At 42.0% G+C, this 24,880-nt stretch overlaps 1 protein-coding gene across 1 annotated transcript in view; it reads left to right on the top strand.

The window, feature by feature from the left end:
• Window positions 1–24,880, top strand: part of cyth3a (cytohesin 3a) — a 118,944-nt gene that overhangs the window by 19,094 nt on the left and 74,970 nt on the right. The gene's annotated exons all lie outside the window — the stretch shown is intronic.

Here is a 24,880-nt window from a genome sequence, read left to right as displayed (position 1 = left end):
TTGGTATTTAAAGTTGCAGGAGCATTTTGAAGTTAATTGGTATGAAGCACATTGGATTTAATTATAAAAAAGAATACTGCATTTTCTATGCTGTCTTGGGAGTAAAACAGACAAACAGTAAAGCAGGCAAATTGAGTTCATTTTCTTCCATCGCATTTTATTCTCAAAAGTTTTAAGCATAGTTTTAAATTGTGGGTCTAATTGGAAAGGGGAGTGCTTGTGTGTGATTTTGTTCTTCTTAGCACTGCATTGAAACACACACACTGAATGCTAGAGGAACTCAGCAGGTCAAGCAGCATCTATGGAGAGGAATAAACAATTGATGTTTTGGGCTGACACTCTTCATCAGGACTGCATCGACTTCTGGTTTATTTTATCATTATTTAGTGACATAGCATGGAGTAGGCCCTTCTGCCCATCAAGCCATGCTGCCTCAGCAACCCCACAATCCCGATTTACCCTAACCTAATCATGGGACAACTTACAATGACTAATTAACCTACCCGTGAGACTGTGGGACAAAACTAGAGCACCTTGGGGAAAACCCATGCATTCCACGGGGACGATGTACAGAGATTCCTTACAGAACAGCGCCAGAAATGAACTCTGAACTCGGAACACTCTTAGCTGTAATAGCGTTGCACTTACTGCAGTGTTACTGTGAGTTCCTTTTTAGAGGGCCGTGGTTTATGCATTGGAGCTTAGATGTATTAGATACAATCTTACACAAACCCTTGAAATATTGAATTTTTATGTTGGGAGGTTGGGAGAAGGTGGGTTGCTGATTGTTGCAGCTCATTGGGCCAGAACGGGCTGTTCCACACTGTAGTTGTAATTAACTAACTAACTAACTCTAACTAGCTAACTAACTAAATAAACAAAAGGCTTTATTGGGCTCCCTGGCTGGGACATTGCTCTCTACTTTGTGCAGCCAACCTTCTAGATGTATTCCTGAAAGTTTCACCACCATGACCTCATGGCTTTGACTACATCACCCCATTTAAGCAAACAACAGGAATTCTGCAGATGCTGGAAATTCAAGCAACACACATCAAAGTTGCTGGTGAATGCAGCAGGCCAGGCAGCATCTGTAGGAAGAGGTACAGTCGACGTTTCAGGCCGAGACCCTTCGTCAGGACTAATTGAAGGAAGACTGAGTAAGGGATTTGAAAGTTGGAGGGGGAGGGGGAGGGGGAGGGGGAGATCCAAAATGATAGGAGAAGACAGGAGGGGGAGGGATAGAGCCAAGAGCTGGACAGGTGATAGGCAAAAGGGGATACGAGAGGATCATGGGACAGGAGGTCCGGGAAGAAAGACAGTGGGGGGGACCCAGAGGATGGGCAAGAGGTATATTCAGAGAGACAGAGGGAGAAAATGGAGAGTGAGAGAAAGAATGTGTGCATAAAAATAAGTAACAGATGGGGTACGAGGGGGAGGTGGGGCCTTAGCAGAAGTTAGAGAAGTCGATGTTCATGCCATCAGGTTGGAGGCTACCCAGACGGAATATAAGGTGTTGTTCCTCCAACCTGAGTGTGGCTTCATCTTTACAGTAGAGGAGGCCGTGGATAGACAGGGAATGGGATGTGGAATTAAAATGTGTGGCCACTGGGAGATCCTGCTTTCTCTGGCGGACAGAGCGTAGATGTTCAGCAAAGCAGTCTCCCAGTCTGCGTCGGGTCTCGCCAATGTATAAAAGGCCATATCGGGAGCACCGGACGCAGTATATCACCCCAGTCGACTCACAGGTGAAGTGTTGCCTCACCTGGAAGGACTGTTTGGGGCCCTGAATGGTGGTAAGGGAGGAAGTGTAAGGGCATGTGTAGCACTTGTTCCGCTTACATGGATAAGTGCCAGGAGGGAGATCAGTGGGGAGGACGAATGGACAAGGGAGTTGCGTAGGGAGCGATCCCTGCGGAATGCAGAGAGAGGGGGGGAGGGAAAGATGTGCTTAGTGGTGGGATCCCGTTGGAGGTGGCGGAAGTTACGGAGAATAGTATGTTGGACCCGGAGGCTGGTGGGGTGGTAGGTGAGGACCAGGGGAACCCTATTCCTAGTGGGGTGGCGGGAGGATGGAGTGAGAGCAGATGTACGTGAAATGGGGGAGATGCGTTTAAGAGCAGAGTTGATAGTGGAGGAAAGGAAGCCCCTTTCTTTAAAAAAAGAAGACATCTCCCTCGTCCTAGAATGAAAAGCCTCATCCTGAGAGCAGATGCGGCGGAGACAGAGGAATTGCGAGAAGGGGATGGCGTTTTTGCAAGAGACAGGGTGAGAAGAGGAATAGTCCAGATAGCTGTGAGAGTCAGTAGGCTTATAGTAGACATCAGTGGATAAGCTGTCTCCAGAGACAGAGACAGAAAGATCTAGAAAGGGGAGGGAGGTGTCAGAAATGGACCAGGTAAACTTGAGGGCAGGGTGAAAGTTGGAGGCAAAGTTAATAAAGTCAACGAGTTCTGCATGCGTGCAGGAAGCAGCGCCAATGTAGTCGTCGATGTAGCGAAGGAAAAGTGGGGGACAGATCCCAGTGGCCACGCATTTTAATTCCACATCCCATTCCCATTCTGACATGTCTATCCACGGCCTCCTCTACTGTAAAGATGAAGCCACACTCAGGTTGGAGGAACAACACCTTATATTCCGTCTGGGTAGCCTCCAACCTGATGGCATGAACATCGACTTCTCTAACTTCTGCTAAGGCCCCACCTCCCCCTCGTACCCCATCTGTTACTTATTTTTATGCACACATTCTTTCTCTCACTCTCCTTTTTCTCCCTCTGTCCCTCTGAATATACCTCTTGCCCATCCTCTGGGTCCCCCCCCCTTGTCTTTCTCCCCGGACCTCCTGTCCCATGATCCTCTCGTATCCCCTTTTGCCTATCACCTGTCCAGCTCTTGGCTCTATCCCTCCCTCTCCTGGCTTCTCCTATCATTTTGGATCTCCCCTTCCCACTTTCAAATCTCTTACAAACTCTTCCTTCAGTTAGTCCTGACGAAGGGTCTCGGCCTGAAACGTCGACTGCACCTCTTCCTTCAGATGCTGCCTGGCCTGCTGCGTTCACCAGCAACTTTGATGTGTGTTACCCCATTTAAGCAGCTTTCTTTCCCCTTTGGTGATATATTGCTGTGATTCTTCTAAGCAACCCAGAGAAAAAATAGCAGTGCTCAAGGGATCAGTCCTCAGCTGTTGGATCTGCAGGTCAGTGATAAGACCATAAGACATAGAAGGAGATTTAGACTATTTGGCCCATTTTGCTCCTCCATTCCATCATGGCTGATTTTTTTCCCTGCTCAACCCCATTCTCTTGACTTCTCCCTGTAACCTCAGACACTTAGTAATTAAGTACCTATTAATCTCTGTTTTAAATATACTCAATGACTTGGCCTCCACAGTTGTTTCTTGGCAATGAATTCCAGATTCACCATCCTCTGGCTATATAAATTCCTCCTCATCTCTTTTCCAAAGGAATGTTCTTCTGTTTTGGGGCTGTTCCCTCTGGCCATAGGCTCACACATTCCCAGTTCCAATCCTGCAAAGTTGACAATTGAATTGAACTATCATTGCTTGTTGCTGGATTCGATGGTCAAAGTTTCAAAACAGACATCACAATTAATTTATTAAATGGTATGATTTGTACATCCTGTAGATGAAATAGAATTGTGTGATGGCAAAGCAGACAGCAACATCTGCAGGTTTCCCTAATTCCAGCTGGAATTCAGTTGTAAGAATAGCCTTCTATTTTGATTATTCAATCAAGCCTGGAGATTTAATGAGTGATTAAATCTTCTAATCTGCTTTTTGACAATGGCTGTATTTAAGGACAATTATCTTATTGGCTACAAAGCACATGGGAATAATCTGAAAGGTACTATAGTAAAATCTCTATTTAAGTGCATTTGGCATCATTCATGGAACCAGAACAAAATTGATTTACTATTATCACTTGTACCAATGTACAGTGAAAACTCAACTTGCATACCATTCATACAGATAATTTCAATACAAGGCAGCTAATTAGTAAGAGAAATGTTTCTCTCTCTTCCCTCTCTCCCTTCTCCTCCCCCCCCCCCCCATCATAGAAGGAGGTATTTGTCACGTTAGCAAGAGGATGTAAACTCTGGAATATTGTCATGGTTGTGTGGCTCATTCAGATTTTAATTGTGTGTTTATGTGTTGTGGAAAGGGCAGGGTGGGAATAAGTTACATAATGGATCTCAGGAAACTAATCTAACCAAAGCAGCAGGAACTAGGTGGTGCTAATCACACAGCTATGCTGCACTGTTCTGACTGTGACTGTGGTGTGAACATTTGCCAAGTTTCCTTCGCTTTTCAATACCACGGGAATCCAAATCTGAATAGAAATCCATGCATCCTTCAGTAAGGTCGTAACCAATGTGGCGTCACTCATAGAAGGGACAATTCCCATTGATAACTGATGCAATCTGACCTGTAGTGAAACGAGTTAAACGCAGAAATGTTTTATGTCAAATAACATGTGAATGGACCAGGTAATAACTGGCCAACTTTTTGTGTCACTAAGCTCAACCCCGTTAACCCTCTCGTAGAATTAGAAGGTAATGCAGTTTGCTTTCTTGCCCTGCGGATCTGCCCTTCAGAGTGATTTCCATCTGCAACTCGGATGATACCCACTTACTCAAAGATCAAAGTAAATTTATTATCGAAGTACATATGTGTCATCATATACTACCCTGAGATTCATTTTCCTTGCAGGCATTTACTATAGAACAAAGAAATACAATAGAACCAATGAAAAACTACACACAAAGACTGACAAACAAGGCATGTGCAAAGATAAATCACAATCTGTACAAAAACAAAATAAATAATACACAGAATATGAATTGTTGAGTCCTTGAAAGTGAGTCCGCAGGTTGTGGAATCAATTCAGAGCTGAGGTGAGTGATGTTATCTATGCAGGTTCAGGAGCCTGATGGTTGAACGGTAATAACTGTCCCTGAACCTGGTGGTCTGGACCTGGGGCTCCTGTATCTCCTTCCCGTTTGATGGCAGTGTATCCTGAGCGGTGGGGGCCCTTGATGATGGACGTTGTCTTCTTGTGTTGGTGCTCCTTGTAGATGTGCCCAATGGTAGGGAGGCATTTTCCTGTGATGGACTGGGCTGTGCCCACCACTTTTTGTAGGCTTTTTTGTTCTTGGGCATTGATGTTTCTATACCAGGTCATGATGCAACCAGTTATGATACTCTCCACTGTGCCTTAATAGAAGCTTTTCAAAGTTTTAGGTAACATCTCAAATCTGCACATACTTCTAAAAAAGTACCTAATGGAGGTACTCACCCATGCCTGTGATTGTACAGTAAGCATTTGCCAAGAGCAACACAAACAAAATGGTGAGGAGCATGGCAAGTCACATGGAGGGGAATAAGCAGTTGACAATTCAGGCGGAGATCCTTCATCAGGACTGAAAAGGAAGGCGAAAGAAGTCAGAATAAGAAGGTGGGTGGGTGAGGGGGGGAAAAGAAGAAGACAGTGGACCTTCTCTAGTCCTGGTGAAGGATCTGTCCCTGAAACATCGACTGTTTATTCCGCTGCCTGGCCTGCTGAGTTTCTTCAGCATTTTGTATGTGATCCTCACTCTTACACTCAATACTCCTACCAATGAAGGCAAGCATGCTATAAACGTTTACCACCAGGTGAGGGGGAAGGAGGATGAAGGAAGAAGCTAGGGGGTGATATGTGAATGAGATGAAGCCACACTCAGGTTGGAGGAACAACACCTTATATTCCGTCTGGGTAGCCTCCAACCTGATAGCATGAATATTGACTTCTCTAATTTCCGTTAATACTCCACCTCCTCTTCGTACCCCATCCTTTATCTATTTATTTATTTATTTATTTATAACCAATCTCTCTCTCTCTCTCTGTCCTTTTTCTCCCTCTTTCCCTCTCACTATATCCCTTGCCCATCCTCTGGGCTCCCCCACCCTTTCTTTCTCCCTAGGCCTCCTGTCCCATGATCCTTTCATATCCCTTTTGCCAATCAACTTTCCAGCTCTTGGCTCTATCCCTCCCCCTCCTGTCTTCTCCTATCACTTTGGATCTCCCCCTCCCCCTCCCACTTTCAAATCTCTTACTATCTCTTCTTTCATTTAGTCCTGACGAAAGGTCTCGGCCCGAAACGTCAACTGTACCTCTTCCTAGAGATGCTGCCTGGCCTGCTGCGTTCACCAGTATTTTTTGTGTGTGTTGCTTGAAGGAGAAGAGGGGAGCCAGATTGGGAATGGAAAAAGAATTTGATAAATTGCCAAGATGCCTTCTTCTTTCAGTGCTGGGGGAATCTAAATCCAAATAGAAATCCACACGTTCTTGGGAATGGTTGTAACCCACTCTGGCCTGATGCATATTTTTGTGGTTTGACTTTTCTCAGTGATCTTTCTGTTTTCCCACATTGTCTTAGTTCTGTTTGTGCCTCTCCTGTGCTGTGATTTGCAACAATCCATTATTAGTGAGCTTTTCGTATTTAAATGTCTCAGCCACAGTGTGTAATCAAAACAGGCTTGTCTGTGTGTGTGAATTGGTGGGGAGGGGGCTTGTTTTGATGTTGTTATGCACCTCGCACTTTCGGTCAACCTGTCAATCTTCAGGCCATGGCACTCAGGGACGTGTGCTAATACTATTTTGTGACTATGTGCTGGATAATAACCATGTGGGCTATGTGTGACTGTATGTACTGCAATTTGTGCCTTGGACACAGAGCAATGATGTTTCATTTTGCTGTAGATGTGTATGGTTGAATGAAATAAACCTGAACCTGAATGTCGTGGGACAATTTTAAGATGAGTTAAAGTTGCTTTCACTTCAGTGCCATGTTCCATTTGAATTGAAGACAAAATGGTGCTTGCTCAGATTGCTGTCTGCTGTTCATCTTTCCCAATGCCAGTCTCATAGGTTTCCAATGGATTTATGGCTGGATTGTAGTAGTCAGTCCGTTGAGGCAATGGCTGAGAAATCACTGCGGTTTATGCACAAAATGTAAATTGACGTCAGCATGAATTGTTACAATGTGCTCAGGAATGATGATGAATTAAGTCAGTCACTGCACTGACTTACAAGAGTTCTGCCAAATGCATGGGTGATTCTTAAAGTTCAAAGTAAAATTTATTACCAGAGTACGTATGTGTCACCACATACAACCCTGAGATTCTTTTTGGGCAAACTTAGCAAATCTATAGAACAGAAACTATAAACTGTAAACATCAGGCACTGTTAACCGTAAATATACTGCACAAATGCAGATATAAATAAATAGCAATAAACGACAAGCATGAAATAACAATATAATAGAGTCATTAGTAGTTAATCCACTTTTGTTCAAGAGCCTGATGGTTGAGGGGTAGTAACTGTTCTTGAACCTGGTGCTGTGAGTCCTGAGGCTCCTGTCCCTTCTACCTGATGGCAGCAGCAAGGAAAGAGCATGGCTTAGGTGGTGAGGATCTTTGATGCTTGACGATGCTTTTCTACAGCAACGTTTCATGTAGATGTGCTCAGTGGTTGGGAGGGTTTTACCTATGATGTACAGGTCAAGTCCACCACCTTTTGTAGGATTTTCCGCTTAAAGGCATTGGTGTTCCCATAGTAGGCTGTAATGTAGCCAGTTAGCACACTTTCCACCACACATCCATAGAAGTTTGCCAAGATTTTCAATGACATGCCGAACGTCTACAGACTCCTGAGGAAGTAGAGGCACTTTCATGCTTTCTTGGCAATTACATTTATATGATTGGTCCAGGACAGGTCCTCTGAGATAATGACACACAGGAACTTAAAATTACTGACCCTCTCCACCTCTGATCTTGTGATGATTACTGGCTGATGGACCTCTGGTTTCACTCTCCTGAAGTTTACAATCAGTTCCTTGGTCTTACTGACATTGATTGAGAGGTTGTTGTTATTACACCACTCAGCCAAGTTTTCAATCTTCCTCCTGTATGCTGATTCATCAGTACATTTAATACAGCCCACAACAATGGTGTCATCAGCAAACTTACTGTATAATGGTGTTGGAACTATACTTAGCCACACAGCCATAGGTATAAAGTGAGTAGAGCAGTGAATACACATCGCTATGGTGCTCCTGTGCTGATGGAGTTTGTGGAGGAAATGCTTTTGCCAATCTGAATTTACAGGGGTCTACAGGTGAGGAAATCCATGATCCAATTGAACAAGGGGGTAATTGCTTGCAGTGTGGATACAAAATAGTGGAGATAGGCCCCAGCTTTCAATCCAAATCCATATCATGATTTAAATTAGTAGAGCAATTGATGAATAGTAGGATTGCTTGAGATTAGTAGAGCTTCTAGTCCATGCTCTGTTCTCGCTGCTGCCATCAGGAAGAAGGTACAGGAGGCCCACACCACCAGATTCAGTTATTACCCCTCAACAATCAGGCTTTTGAAACAAGGTGGGGGTAACTACACTTACTCCAACACTGAAATGGGTCCTGCAATCTATGGACTCACTTTCAGGGACTCTTCATCTGGTGTTCTCAATATGTATTGCTGTATTGCTTAAGTATTAATTTATTTTTTCTCTTTTTGTATATGCACAGTTGTTGTCTGTTGCACATTGGCGTTTTGTCTGTTTCTGTCGCATACATATTTTCACTGATTCTATTATGTTTCTTTGTAGTTACTGTGAATGCCCGCAGAAAATGAATCTCAGGTTTGCATATGGTGACATGATAGATTGAAGGGAAGTTTACAGACCAGATAGAGTCATAGAGCTATGAAGTATGTAAACAGTCCTTTAGTCCATCTGGTCCATGCCTGACCAAAGTGCTGCCTCCAAGTTAGTTTCATTTGCCAGTGTTTGGCCCTTAACCTTCTGAACCAGGGATTCTCAACATTTTTTATGCCATGAACCCTTACCATTAACCGAGGGGTCCATGAACTCCAGGTTGGAAACCCCTGTACCTCCTTCTGCAATGGGATCCTCAACTTCCTAATCAGAAGACCACTATCTGTGTGGATTGGTCATAATACCTCCTCCTCGCTAACAGTCAACACTGGTGCACCTCAGGGATGTGGGCTTAGCCCTCTGCTCTACTCGCTCTATACCCTCTGTTATCCGTTTCCTAAATGGACATTGAACCCATGAACACTACCTCACTTTTTTAATATACAATTATTTCTTTTTTTTGCATGATATTAATCTATTCAATATACATATACTGTAAATTGATTTACTTATTATTTTTCTTCTATATTATGTATTGCATTGAACTGCTGCTGCTAAGTTAACAAATTTCACAACACATGATTCTGATTCTGATTCTAAACCCTTCCTATCCATGTGCCTGTCCAACTCTCTTTTATATGTTGTTACTGTATCTGTTTCAACCTTTCCTTCTGGTAGTTCATTTCACATACATACCACCTTATGTGTTTTAAAGAAAAATCCTCCTTAGTTACCATTAAATCTTTCCCCTCTCCCCTTAAACCTGTGCAAGAATCAATTCTTGATTCCCCAGTCCAGGGGAAAAAAAGACCCGAGAGCCTTTGCACTATTCATGCACTTGTTGTTTTATATACCAAAATTACCTTTCAGTTTCTGGTGCTTCAAGTCCTAGTCTGGTTGAAAACTCAATCCCTCAAGTCCAGGCAGAATTCTTGTAAGAATTTTCTGTACTCCTTTCCATTTAATAACATCCTTCTTCTAGCAAGGTGGCCAGAATTGAACACAGTACTCCAAGTGCGGCCTCACTTGTGTCTTGTACAATAAGATCATGACCATGAATTTTAAAGTAATTCATAATTCACACCATGATTTATTTGGACAAGCATGGTAGTGTAGCGGTTAGCACAACGCTTTACAGTACCAGTGACCTGGATTCAATTCCCACTGCAGTCTGTAAGGAGTATGTTCATTCTCCCTGTGACTTCATGGGTTTCCTCCCACAGTCCAAAGCTGTACTGGTTGGTAGATTAATTGGTCATTACAAATTGTCCCATGATTAGGCTAGGGTTAAGAGTTTGCTGGAAAGCGTGGATCGAAGGGCCTATTTCGTGCTATATCTCAATAAATAAATTGGGAGATGGGGGAAATGGTTTTTACACTCATTGCCCTGCTACGAAGGCCATCTTGCCAAAAGGCAAATTCATTATCCTGTCTCCTTGTGTCTTCACTATTGGTGAACCATGTAGTTGTACTTCAAGGGCCCTCTTTTCTACAACACTCCCCAGGGCCCTGCCTGCCTTTCACTGTGAAAATCTTTCCATTTGGCATTTCTTGTTTTTCAAATTTCATAAAGAGATCTTGCATTTGCACTGAATTTCAGAGTTATTCCAGAATTTCATTGAGAAACAGAGTTAACATTTCTGTTCAAGAGGAGAGGGGTTTAAATGCGACAGACAACAGACCCTCATCACATTGAGATCCTGTCGAAGGGTCTCGGCCTGAAACATCGACTGTACTTTCTTCCATAGTTGCTGCCTGGCCTGCTGAGTTCCTCCAGAATTTGATGTGTGGTGCTTGGGATTTCCAGCATCTGCAAATTTTCTCTTGTTTGTGATCAAATTTTAAAAGGTGCCCAGAATAGCACTTTAGAACTATAATTTCTGTAGCTGTAACATAGAAACATAGAAAATAGGTGCAGGAGTAGGCCATTCGGCCCTTCGAACCTGCACCACCATTCAGTATGATCATGGCTGATCATCCAACTCAGAACCCTGTACTAGCCTCCCCCCCATACCCCCTGATCCCTTTAGCCACAAGAGCCATATCTAACTCCCTCTTAAATATAGCCAGTGAACTGGCCTCAACTGTTTCCTGTGGCAGAGAATTCCACAGATTCACCACTCAAAGGTAGAGTGGTAGAGAACTTGTAGACCAAACACGAGAAGGAACTCAGCAGGTCAGGCAGCACCTACGGAGAGGAATAAACAGTTGATATTTCGGGCCTGATGAAGGGTCTTGGCCCAAAATATCAACTGTTTATTCCTCTCCATTCATGCTGCCTGATCAGCTAAATTCCTCCAGCATTTTTTGTGTGTTACTAACTTTTCAGCATCTGCAGAATCTCTTGTGTTTATCAAGAACTAGAAAGTGGGATTGGTCTCAAAAGTTTTTTTTAAATTTTAGAGGGGTTTCAGAGCTGATGAAGGTTTTGGCCCGAAATATCGACTATTTATTCCTCTCCATAGATGGTACCGGACCTACTGATTTCTTCCAGCAATCTTTTGTGTACACACTGGATTTCCAACATCTGCGGAATCTGCAGAGTCTTTACCAAGAATTAGAAAGTGGTCTCAATAGCTCTTTTTGGAGGGGATGTGGTGTGGGGGTTGGGTGACCATGTAGACACATGTGAGACAAATGGCCTTCTCCTGCATTGAAATAATTGAGTTAGTGTAATTTTGTTTAGAGGAAGTTAAGCCATGATACCACAGGAATAATTGTAATATTTCACTTGCTTGCACTGAAATTCCAAGGCACAGTACAAACCTTAACTTGACCTGCCCGTTTTTCTTTCCCCATCTCTGGGTTTCATTCTTCAGTTTCCACTTCAGCAACAAAGAATTTTGAGAATTTATTTTTGCATACTCTGCCTCCTTCAACAGATGTGTCAGGAAGTGCTCCTGGGTGAGGAAGGCCCACAGTTTCCTGCTCAGTGTTGCAGGTTAGACTCGCCACAGGGAATAAACTGCTCTCTCAATAACACAAAGCTATAGCGAGTAAACAATGTCCAACTGTACTGACTGTTCTCATGGTGCTTCATGGCCTGAAGACCAATTCGGGGATTCTGAAACCACAGCTGTGCAAGTTCCACATTAATGTGGTTTGTCTCTGCTTTCTTCCCTCTTGTGTCCTTGTATTATCTTGAGCTCAAGCTTCATCTCAGCTTTCCCAGTCCTTCTACAGTTGTTTCCCTTGCCTTGTCCCTCTCCGTGCACTCTCTCATGCACTCTCTGTGGGTGTGGTAAAAGGAGAAGCTGGAGAGCGCAAAGATCAATAAATCACTCTGCTTTGTTAGAATGGTTATCATTTTTGTTTTCCTGCCTGTATTATCAAACACGTTTGCATAAGGAAATTTCCAAAGGGCATGCTAAGTTCAGTAGGATTAGTTAGGAATTGTGTTGGACTCCCAGGTGGCGTCATCCCTTCTTGTTTTATCTTTTTTTTAAATTAAAAAGAAGGCTAGACTGAATAAGTTTGTTACATGCTTAATGGGACAGTTTGGGACACAGACTATGAACTTTAAAATTGGAATCAGGGCTGATGAAGTAGCACTTTCCACACACGGTGATATCTGGAAGTTTCTCCCTACTAAGTTTAGAGATTGCAGGTCATCGAAAAGCCTGGAAAATTAATATTATGTAAATGAGTGATTAAATCTTCTAATCTGCTTTATGAAAATGACTGTACTTAAGGAAAATTACCTTATTGGTTACAAAGCGCATGGGAATAATCTGAAAGCTACAATAATAAAGTTTCTCTTTAAATGCATTTGGCAGCATATGTGAAGCCAGAACAAAATTGGTAAATTATAATTTGGTTTATTTTTGTCACGTGTACCAACGTATAATTAAAAACTTGTCTTCCAACTGTTCACACAGATCAATTCATTCCAACAGTGCATTTTGTAAGAGAAATGTTATTACCCTTCACTGTGCTTAACTAGACTTTCTCCCTTGCTCTTGCTCTCTCCTTCAACCACCTACCTGACTTCTCCTATCACCTGTCAGCTTGTATTCCACCTCTGCCCCCACCTTCTTATTCTGGCTTTATGCCCCTTCCTTTCCAGTCGTCCCAAATATTGACTGTTTATTCCCCTCCTTAGAAGTTGCCTGACTTGCTGCGTTCTTCCAGTATTCTGTGCGTGCTGCTGCAGATTTCCAGCATCTACAGAATCTCGTGTGTTTACTACCTGCTTGAGGCTGGAATTTCTTGTTTTCTGCCTGACAAAGATGATTAAGGTTCTAGGTGGAGACCTTGCAAGGAAAGGAAAAATGCACACATACTGTCTTTTTGAACTCCCTCCTCTCTGCAGCTTGAAAAGTTGATGCCAATGAAGCAAAGGAAGAGGTATATGGCCTGCTCTTCGAAAGGACAATTGCATTTTGTCTCACACCCTAGCCTTTGTGACCCTGCTAGTAAATTCTTAAGTAAATGTGCAGTTGCTTTTTGAAAATTCCTGTGGAATCTACTTTTACATCATAACGTATCCCTCCCCATGTTTTTGGGGAAAGCCTCCTGTGTTCTGTTGTTTGTGAGGCACACACAACGGTTGTGTTTGCAACAGGCTACAAACAGGAAATGGGCCACTGCTAATCTGGGTGGATAATTTGCATTGGCTCTGGCAAGGTCTGTCAGAAGAGTATGGTGAGATCTTTAGAGAAGAGCGGAGAAATTCTTGTAGCTCCCTATCCTTTGGTTGACACAGATTATCTACGGAGCTTGTAATGTGATATTTGATCGCTGTGTCTTCCAACGTTGCAGTTGTAACTACACTTCATGGAGATATAAAGTGCCGTGGGACACCTCAGGCTGTGAAAGGTGGTGTAAATTTTTTGAAATTTTATTTTAGAGAATAGGTGCCTCTGGCACAACAAGCTGTGCTGTACAGTACCCCACTTATTTAACCCTAACCTATTCACAGGAAAATTTATATTGATCAATTAACCTACTAACTGGTATGTCTTTGGACTGTGGGAAGAAACTGGAGCACCTGGAAGAAACCCTCGTAGTCACGGGGAAAATGTACAAACTCTTTACAGACGGCGCTGGAATTGATCTCTGAACTCCGAAAAACCTCTAGCATCACACTAACCTTTATGCTACCATGGCAATCATATAATAATATAAAATAAATAAGTAGAAATTAATTCATTACTTTGTTCTTTGATTTGCTTGGTGATGGTTTTTATTCTCTGTTTTTGTGAGGTTGCAGTGTGCAGTGTAAGGTCTCTGTCCTGCAGTGTTGCCCTTTACCCTGGAAAGCTTCATTGTCCTATAGTGTATATGGATTTCAGCAAAGGAGGGTTATGGGTAACCCTGGGGTTGAGAAAGGGGAAGGATAATTTCCTTCTGAATGCTGCTTCCTCGTGGTATCCATCATCAGGGATCCCCACCGTCTGGGCCATGCCTTCTTCTCGATGCTGTCATTGGGCATGAGGTACGAGCCTGAAAGTTCTTCCCCACTGCCATCCAATTCTCAGACCAACCTGAAAAGAAACTTAACACTATCTTCATCTAATTTTATTTCCTTTCTTTCTCTATCTTACTCTAGTATTGTTTATTTTGCACATGTGTAAGTTGTGTTAAATTTGTGTTAAGTTATATTTGCCCTCGTTTTATAATATACCATTGATGCAAAAACAATTATTATGATATTTTGTGTATATACTGTATTGTGCAAAAGTCTAGGTATATATATACCCAGCCCTGAGACCCCAGGCAAGGTCATTTGATTCCAAACAATTGGTTTATTGATCATTACAGAATGACCCTCTGGTGTATCCCACTCTCTCCCCTCTCCCTTCCCCTTTTCTCAACCATGATTCCCCTCTCCATGCCCCCTTCCCACTCTCAGTCCACAAAAGGGACCCATATCAGAATCCGATTTATCACTCACGTATGTCTTGAAATTAATTTTTATTTGCGGCAGCAGTACAGTGCAATATATGAAATTACCACAGTACTATGCAAAAGTCTTAGGCTTAGTAGTGTCTGGCTGATGAACTTGGAGGAACAGGGTTGTTGTGATGCTGCCTCTTGCTGGGGTGGGATAGGATGGGGGTAATTTCTGTCTTGTGGAGGTGGGACTATTTGCTGCCTGAAGAGGTAGGCTATTTCTTGCTTGATATGTTGCCCATTGTCTCTACCCTGTGATGATGCACTTTTCAAGTTCAAGTTTTGAGTTTACTGTCATGCAACCATACACACATATACAGCTAAATGAAACATTGTTCTTCTGGGGTCAGGGTGCAAAATTTGGTACATACAGTCACACACAGCATATATAGTTACGATTCAGCACATACAGTCACAAAATAATATTAGCAACAATCCCTGAGTGACATGGCCTGAAGATTGACAGGTTGGCATAAAGTGCGAGATGCATGTTTATGATGGAAAGAATAATGTTACTGGCATTATTATAATAAAACAAACACTGTATAACTATGTGAAACTGCAGCAACAAAAGAAGAAAAGTACCCAGTACGAGATGAAAGTGCTTGTGATTTGGGGAGTGGTGATGGGAAGGTGTGGCGGAGCATTCAGATAAGGTGTACATGTGTGCTGGATGGCAGCAGGGTGTTAAGAAGTCTAACAGCCTTGCATATTTACATGGCGTTCTTCCTCTGGCCTTGGACTGTCTAATAAATGACAGACTTAAAACCAACTCTGGATAGCTTCTTTAGTTAGCTAGGAAGCTTCAATCAAAAACAGCTGTTTATATCAAAGACCCAGGTCCCGTGGAAGTTCAGGGCTGTAAACTATTTCCCATGAACCTTAAGAATTGCTAGATATTGCAGTTTTTCTTGGCTATTCGGATTGGAATAATTTCAGAGCACTCTATGCTATTTTCACTGTGTTCACGGGAAAATTTGAGCCTTTGCTATGTATTTGTATTTTCACCACCCAGAAGGTGGTGAATCTTAGGAATTCATGGCTGTGGAGGCTAGATCATTGGATGTATTTAAGGCAGAGGTGATAGGTTCTTGATTAGTCAGGGTGTGAAAGGTTATGGAGAGAAGGTAGGACAATGGGGTTGAGAGGGAAAATGAATCAGCCATGATGAAATGGCAGAGCAGATTTGATGGGCTGAAAGAGACGAATTAGGCCATATTTCCTGCTTTGGCTCTTTCTCCTCTACTTTTATTGATATTCGACTTTGAATCTCTGGTTTACTTTATGCATGTGAACTAATGTAAAACGTTAGCGTGGTGGTGCTGTTATTTCTTTTCTTTTTTTTTCTTTTTCCCTGCCCCTTCCCTCTTCTTTTGTTCTCCACTCTGGCCTCTTACCTCTTCTCATCACCTGCTTATCACCTCCCCATGGTGACCCTCCTTCTCCCCTTTCTCCCATTGTCCACTCTCTTCTCCTATCAGATTCCTTTTTCTCTAGACCTTTACCTTTCCCACCCATCTGGCTTCACCTCTCATCTTCTAGCTTTGCCTCCTCTACTCCTTCCACCTTTTTATTCTGGCATCTTCCTCCCTTCCTTTCCATTCCTGGAGAAGTATCTTGGCCCAAAACATTAGCTAAGAAGTATGTTCACTTTCATAGATGATCTGCTGAGTTCCTCCAGCATTTTGTGTGTATTGCTCTGGATTTCCATCATCTGCAGGATTTCTTGTGCCTGTGGTGTTTGAGTCACCTTGAATGAGTATGTTAAATGTGAACAACCGAATATCATTGGTTGTTTGGTAACTTGCCAAGAATAATAAACTATTAAGATATATTTTCATCCATCTGGTTTCATTAACAGTGGTATTTGATACTTGGAAATAGATTGCCTGTTCCTTTATCATTAATCTAAATCCTGGGACTTCCTTTCCAGCAGCAGTAAATGGACTGCAGATTCTCATCACTAGACTCTGGACTATATGTTATCACTGACAGATAACATATTCTGGCCTTCTGTCTGTATCCAAATTCCAAAGTATGGATTTGAATGTTTGATTAACAAGAGATATGGTAGAATTCATGGTAAAGTTCACAATTTAAGAAGAAAAATTGCTTCAGACTATTTATGAAATAGACCATAAGATATAGGAGCACAATTAAGCCATTTAGCCCATCAAGTTTGCTCCACTGTTCATTCATGGATGATTAATTTTCCCTCACAACTCCATTTTCTTGCCTTGTCCCTGTAACCTTTGATATTTCATCTCTTAAAGACGTCCTCGATAGGGGGGAGAGTTGTGCCGGTGATGGAGCTGGCCCTTTGCAGCCTCTTGTGATCATGTGCATTGGAGTCTTCATACCAGGCTGAGATGCAACCAGTCAAGATGCTCTCCACTGTACATCTCAGAATCAGTGTTTATTATCGCTGGCATATGTTGTGAAAATTGTTGTTTTGTGGCTTTGCAATACATAATAAAAATATAAATTATAATAAGACATGCATGCAAAAAAATAAATTAAATAAATCATGCAAAAAGAGAACAAAAAATAGTGAGGTAGTGTTCAGGGGTTCATTATCCGTTCAGAAATCTGATGGCGGGGAGGGGGAAGAAGCTGTTCCTGAAACGTAGAGTGTGTGTCTTCAGGCTCCTGTACCTTCTCATTGGCAGTAATGAGAAGAGTGGATGTCTTTGGTGATGGGGGTCCTTAGTAACAGATGCTGCCTTTTTGAGGCATGGTCTTTTGAAGGTGTCCAGGATGCTGAGGAGGCTAGTGCCTATGATGTGGCTGGCTGCGTTTGCAACTTTTTCCCCCGGTCTTGTGCAGAGGCCCCTCCATGCCAGACAGTGATGCACCCAGTTAGAATGCTCTCCATGGTACATCTGTAGAAATTTGTGAGTGTCTTTGTTGACATACCATGTTTCCTCAAAATCCTATTGAAACATAGCCACTAATGTGCCTTCTTTGTAATTGTATCAATATTTTGGGTCCAGGATAGAAATTTGCAAAAGTCTTAAAGAAGTCCTCTCACCAGCACCTTCTGAAGTGCAGTCAGGGATGGGCAATAGATACTGGTCTTGCCCATATCCATACAAAACTTTTTAAAAAAATCAATCACAAAGAATAAAATATCCTTGCTGACATATACAGTATAACTCTGCTTTAAGGTGAGACATTCGTCCATTCACAGACCACACCTGAAAAAATATCCGCATTCCAGATGCCTACTTTTAATATGCTTTTCTTTGTAGTGTTACTGTTCCCCACTTTTCTCTCCTTACACATTGTCTTGCTTTTTTTTTGGGGTATCTTTTCCAAGATATTATTCATCTGTTCAAGAGTCTGATATATGCAGGATACATGCTTTCAGGCTCTTGTATCTTCTGCCTGACGGGAGAAGAGAGAATGTCTGGAGGGTGGGGTCTTTGATTATGTTGGCTGCTTTACAGAGGCATTGAGAAGTGTACACAGAGTCCATAGAGGGGAGGCTGGTTCCTGTGATGTGTTGAGCTATGTCCACAACTCTTTGCGGGTTCTTACAGTCACATGCAGAGCAGTTGTCACATGAAGCCATTATGAAATCAGACAGAATGCTTTCTACGGTACATCGATAAAAGTTGGTAAGAGTCGACAGGAATATGCTGAATTGTGGGTCAAGTAGATGTGTGCTGCATGTTGAGATATGATTTTGGCCAAAGGCAGTTTGGCATGTAAAGTTTTTTCCTTGGGCTTGGGTCAGTTTGGATTGTCAAACCATGTCTTGTGCAACGACAGACCGCAAAAGCCAATGACATACTTTCTGATATGTTATCAAGCAGGGAAATGTGGCAGCTAATTAGTGAGGAACAGAATCGCACACAGTGCAATTTGATAATGATCATTATTGGTTAAGGGATGAATTTTGGCTAAAGGTATTAGAAAGCCTCCCCTACTCCTTTTTGAGAAGGATTGAAATCTTTTACATCTACGAGCAAGTAACAGACCATAGTTTGAGATTAACATGCACAAAATGCTGGAGGAGTCAGGAAACATCTATGGAGAGGAATGACTGTTGACTGCATCCAGCATCTGCAGAATCTTTTGTGTTTAAATTTGAGATTACATTTTTTTTTCAAAATAAAGCTGTGACCACTGCAAATTTACAGAGGATCTGTGCTTGATACGTTCAAAGTTCAAAGTAAATTTAATATCAAGGTATGTATATGTCACCATATACTATCAAGATTCATTTTCTTGTGGGCATTCACAGGGGATGCAAAGAAACACAATAGAATCAATGAAAAACTACACACAAAGACAAACAACTAATGTGCAAAAGAAGACAATCTGTACAATTACCAAAAAAAGGTAATACATATTGAGAACCTGAGCTTTAGAGTCCCTGAAGTGAGTCCATAGGTTTTGTTCAGTGATCATTGTAGTGTGTGAGTGAAGTTATCCACACTGATTCTGAAGCTTGTTGATGGCAGTGTAATAACCGTTCCTGAACCTGGTGATGTGGGACCCAAGACTCCTTTACCTCCTGTCCGATGGCAGCAGTGAGAAGGATGCAAGAAGTTCATTGTGGTTGTGTATGTGCTTGTGTCTATGTGAGAGAAGAGTGGGTTGTATGTGTGTGCATGCACAAGGAAGGGGGTGGGTTCAACTGAGCATGAATGTGAGGGAGTAACTGTGGGATACAATAAAAACCAATGTTCATTTCCATTGCACTGAGCCAAAAAGAGTGGAGTTTAAATGATTGTAGGTCAAACTTTGGAATGAGTGGGGAGTATGATCTTGGGCCAAGAGGAATATTTGCATATTTCCTGTTTATTCACAGCATCCTTGTACTCAGTCAGTTCAGCCAAATTATTTAAAAGTAATGGAATGTCTGACTTGAGGATGGGTCAGTTTAATGGACATTGGTTCACTGCAGCTGCCTCAGTGGTATCGTTGAAAGAAATTCCAACTCATCAAAGATTGAATTCAGCATGTTTTATTTTAAACACCTAAAGTTGCCTTTTTTTCTGTCTTCCAATATCTTAACTGTTTTATTTGGTTGAAAATATGCATGCAACTTAACTCATCTGCCTAAATAGCTTGAAATAAAAGCAACTTCTTTTTAAGTTGGAATTGGGGGTGGGGGGGGGCGGTGGCACGGTAGCCTGGTGGTTAGCACAACGCAAAACGATCCAGGTTCAATTCTCGCCGCTATCTGTGAGGATTTTGTATGTTCTCCCTGTGATTGTGTGGGTTCCTTCTAGGGCTCTGGGCTCTGTTTTCCTCCCACACTTTCCAAAGATGTGTTAGGCTTAGGGTTAGTAAATCGTGGCCATGCTATGTTGGCGCCAGAAGCAGGGCGACATTTGCAGGCTTCCCCATCACATTCTTGGACTGTTAGTCATTGACCCAAACAATGCATTTCAATGTATGTTTTGATGTATATGTGACGAATAAAGTTTATCTTCTGTGTCTGTCTTTAAGATCAGCTTTAGCCCTAGATCACTGAGATTTCTGACTACAAGAATATCCTGAATATTTACTTTTGACAAATTGCCCCATTGTCTGCAACCATGGCTTTGGTTTTGCCAAACTCCCTAAATCTCCATTATGTTTATCCTCTGAGACACTCCTTAAAACATCACTCTGACCAAAGTGTTAGTCATTGATCCTAATATCTCGCTGATTGGTTCACTGTCAAATTTTGTCTGATGCCTCTTCTGTGAAGCACCTTGAAGCCTTTCTACACTGAATGTGATTTTCCTCTCAATTGACGTGGATTAAACTGCTGAAATAGCTAGGCTAATGAATCATATCTTTGCCAACATTTGTCTTTTTGAAGCATGGAAAGGAAGTAAAAAAGATGGTGGCAGTACAAGTAAGTATTCTGGAGAACACAATCAAGGAACTCAGTGATGCAACTCGGGTTTGGAGTTTAATCCCGGTGTCCTCCATAAGGAGTTTGCATGTACTGCCCGTGGGATACGTGAGTTTTCTCCAGGTACTTCTGTTTCCTCCCACAGTCCAGCGATGTACCAGGTAGTAGGTTAACTCATCATCATCAAGTGCTGTGGGCCACGATTGTTCTTGGCAAGTTTTTCTACAGAAGTATTGCCTTCTTCTGGGCAGTGTCTTTACAAGACTGGTGACCCCAGGCAATATCAATACTCTTCAGAGATTGTCTGCCTGCTGTCAGTGGTCGGATAACCAGGACTTGTGATATCCACCAACTACTCATACGACCATCCACCACTGCTCCCTTGGCTTCATGTGACCCTGATCAGGGTCTAAGTAGGTGCTATTCCTTGCCCAGACTTGAAGGCTAGCGAAGGAAAGGAGAGCCTTACACCTCCTTTAGTAGAGACATATTTCCACGTATAGAGACATATCTTCTCATTATTTGATCATTGTAAATTGTCCAATGATTAGGTGAGGGTTAAATCGGGGTTTGCTAGGTGGTACAGTTCAAAGGGCTGGAAAAGCCTATTCTGCGTGGTACCGCTAAATAAATAAACAAACAAACAAACAAACAGTTCTAGCTAAATGCAAGCTGCTCTTATTGTGATGGGTATTTTTCTGTAGTCCCTTTTAAAATTTCGTGGTGACACTGTTTTCTGTGTGTCCTGTGCATGCCCAGTAGGAGGAAATTCGCCCAAATATCCGTTTTAATGTGGACGGAGGTATTTTCAAAAACACCTGGTGTGGACGCCTATCGTTTTTATGCAAAACCGGCGTTTTCAAAATTATCTGGTCTAGTGTGGATGTAGCCTAAGATTTGGGCTAACTAGTATTTTCAAATATCGGAGTTACGGTAGAAATATCCTGTCACATTCTTTTCTTGGCAATTACAAACAATTTGAGAGTTTGGCTTAAGTACGTCAATATGTCACAACTGCTCTCAACCCATCCTCACCTGATACCTGAAGACTCCCTTCAAAAGGAGGCTAACTGGGGAGGATCCAGGGTTGTCAGTGTGCAAGAATGATGAAACAAATGACAGTATGCTGAAGGAAAACTTGCCAGTATAATAATTGCTATTACTGTTGTTTAATTAGTGAACTGAATTTTTGAATTTGTTGCTTTGGGTCATTGGTCCACGCCTCTCATTTATTTATTGGTTCAGTCAAAGTAGATTCAGGAGCAGTTATTACACTTCATGGATGACTTCACTTACCTTACCAATGAACTGGTTTCAGAACCTACAAATTAACTTTCAAGAATGCAACAGATCATGTTCTCCATATTATTTATTTACTTTTTTTCTATTTGTACAGATTATCTTTTTTTTTGCACATTGCTTATTTGTCAGTCTTTGTGTGTAGTTTTTCATTGATTCTATTGTATTTCTTTGTTCTACTCTGATTGCCACAAGAAAATAAATCTCAGGGATAGCATATAGTGACATGTATGTACTCTGATAATAAACTTACTTTGAACTTTGGGTAGGTAGGAAACATCAGAGCTACAGATGGATTGCCTGATATTAACAGAGTTAAGAGTCAAGTCAAGAATTATAGGTCAGATGAGGTAAAAACATAAGATTTATTTTCCCAGAGAACATTAACAAATCACACATGATTCTCAGCAATCCAATAGTTCTATGATTACCATTACTGAGGCAAGCTTTTAGTTTTATTTTCAAATTTGTCTAGTTTCATAACTTAACTGCTATTTTACATATAGATAGATATACTTTATTGATCCCGAGGGAAATTGAGTTTCGTTACAGCTGCACCAACCAAGAATAGAGCATAAATATAGCAATACAAAAACCACAAACAATCAAACAACAAAATGCAAACTATTCCAGATGGAAATAAGTCCAGGACCAGCCTATTGGCTCAGGGTGTCTGACCCTCCACGGGAGGAGCTGCAAAGTTCAATGGCCACAGGCAGGAACAACCTCCCGTGACGCCCAGTGTTGCATCTCGGTGGAATATGGCCGGGGTCCAACAGCAAAAAGTTCAATATCCGGTCTACAAACACGTTCCTCGATCGTAATATGCCCCAGATTGCACCATCCGTTGTTAACCAGAACAGTAAGCACTCAACAGAGACCACACCTGGAGTATTGTGTACAGTTTTGGTCCCCTAATCTGAGGAAAGACATCCTTGCCATAGAGGGAGTACAAAGAAGGTTCACCAGATTGATTCCTGGGATGGCAGGACTTTCATATGACGAAAGACTGGATGAACTGGGCTTGTACTCGTTGGAATTTAGAAGATTGAGGGGGGATCTGATTGAAACGTATAAAATCCTAAAGGGATTGGACAGGCTAGATGCAGGAAGATTGTTCCCGATGTTGGGGAAGTCCAGAACAAGGGGTCACAGTTTGAGGATAAAGGGGAAGCCTTTTAGGACCGAGATTAGGAAAAACTTCTTGACACAGAGAGTGGTGAATCTGTGGAATTCTCTGCCACAGGAAACAGTTGAGGCCGGTTCATTGGCTATATTTAAGAGGGAGTTAGATATGGCCCTTGTGGCTACGGGGATCAAGGGGTATGGAGGGAAGGCTGGGGCGGGGTTCTGAGTTGGATGATCAGCCATGATCATAATAAATGGCGGTGCAGGCTCGAAGGGCCGAATGGCCTACTCCACCTATTTTCTATGTTTCTATGTTTCAACTCCTTAACGCTTACCGCTCTCAGTGCACTTCTGGTCAGCCCGAATGGTCTGGAAGCCGTCCATGGAAAAGATTTGATCGGGTATGTCCTCGTGCAGCCCTGTTCCAGTGAAACACATCACACTGCACTCCCGAAATGTTCTCTGATGCCTGGCTAGTGCCGTGAACTCGTCCATTTTATTACCCACCGAACTCCTCTTCTCCATAAGTCTCTGTTGTTTCGACCCGGTCCTCTTTCCTTGCCTTTGTGATCCCCCTCTGCATCCTCTGTGTGTTTTCCTCCAGATTTCAGCCGGGGTGTCTGCCGCTCTGCTCTTAAAACCAGCTGGCATAAGCTCAATCAGCTGGTCCCTGGAATAAACAATGCAACCATGCTTCTGCCCCGCTAATGAGACGTGTCGGAATGTAACTATTTCCAGCGCTAAAAACCCAAATAAAACTCTCTCTACCAGCATGTTAGAGAGGGTGCAGCTTCAACGTGTTACCATGAAAAAAAAAACAAAAAATAGCGTAAGTTAAAAAAGTAAGAAGAAAAAAGTAAGAATACTCGTCGGAAAGGCTGTAACAGGCTGCATGCACGACTGGCATTATCCTACATTGCAACAATGACCTCAGTTGCTGTGGATTCCATTTAATTGGGGCACATCAGGACCAGTACGTTTTGGCCCAATTAAGTAGCTGCCCCAATTAGCTGAAGTTTCATGGAAATAGTTAAAAAGATATAAAGAAAAACTACCGTTTAACTGAGTAACAGATTGTGTATTTAAATAAAATATAGAACAAATTAGAACACTAGTTATACTATCGCAATATGATAAAACTTTGTTAGTTCCTAATAGTTATTGATGGAGGAATTCATCCAGTGTTCACTGCAACATTCTTTTGATTGACTGTAAATGAACAAAATCAGTGCCAACAGCTAGTGCAGATTGACTGCCTTCATACAATGTGTTTAACGTTTGCGTCCTCCAAACCTTTATTTTCATTGTAACATTCAAGAAGGTTGTCAATACCTTCAAATTCTTCATAGTTTCTAACTAGTTGAAGTAGTGAAATTGTTTCATTTTTATTCCCAGCTGTTTCTGGCATTTCTAAGCCTGAATGCTTGAAATTGCAGTGAGCAAAACAGTTCCAAGTTGTCTTACTGTTTATTTCTCGCTTACTATCGGCGACAAAAATCACTGCTTTTTGAATATAAACACACTCAACTGATGCTATTTAAATACTGTTCATTCTAAGCACAGTGTGTGTCTAACAGCCACACAATTGCACATTATGACGCTGGTTAGAAACTGTTTGGCAACAGTCTTCTGTCCCAATTAAGCAGCGCAGTGTCTCAAATAAATGAAGTGAATCATGGCAATTTTTTGGATTAGTTTTTCTTCTTTAAGAGTTGTCCCAAATAAGCAGCTGCCCCAATTAACTGGAATCGACTATATTTAGTTGAATATAGAGCATTCTGGGACATCTTCTGAGTGCTTCAGATATGACAATTCTAAATTGTTCTATAGCAAAAGACCCAATAATACAACACTTCAATTGAGGCCACTAGCATGACACACTTTGGTTTAATCGGAAAAGCAAATCTCATTGTGGCTCACCCCAAAGAGAGTGAAAGCATGCAAATTTAAAATTACTTCCAACTTTTTCATAAAGCAGCCTTAACCTGAT

This window comes from Mobula hypostoma, chromosome 9 (assembly GCF_963921235.1).
Source record: "Mobula hypostoma chromosome 9, sMobHyp1.1, whole genome shotgun sequence".
Classification (NCBI taxonomy): domain Eukaryota; kingdom Metazoa; phylum Chordata; class Chondrichthyes; order Myliobatiformes; family Myliobatidae; genus Mobula; species Mobula hypostoma.
Note: the sequence above shows the minus strand (reverse complement) of the source record. Positions and strands in the feature narration are given on the sequence as shown.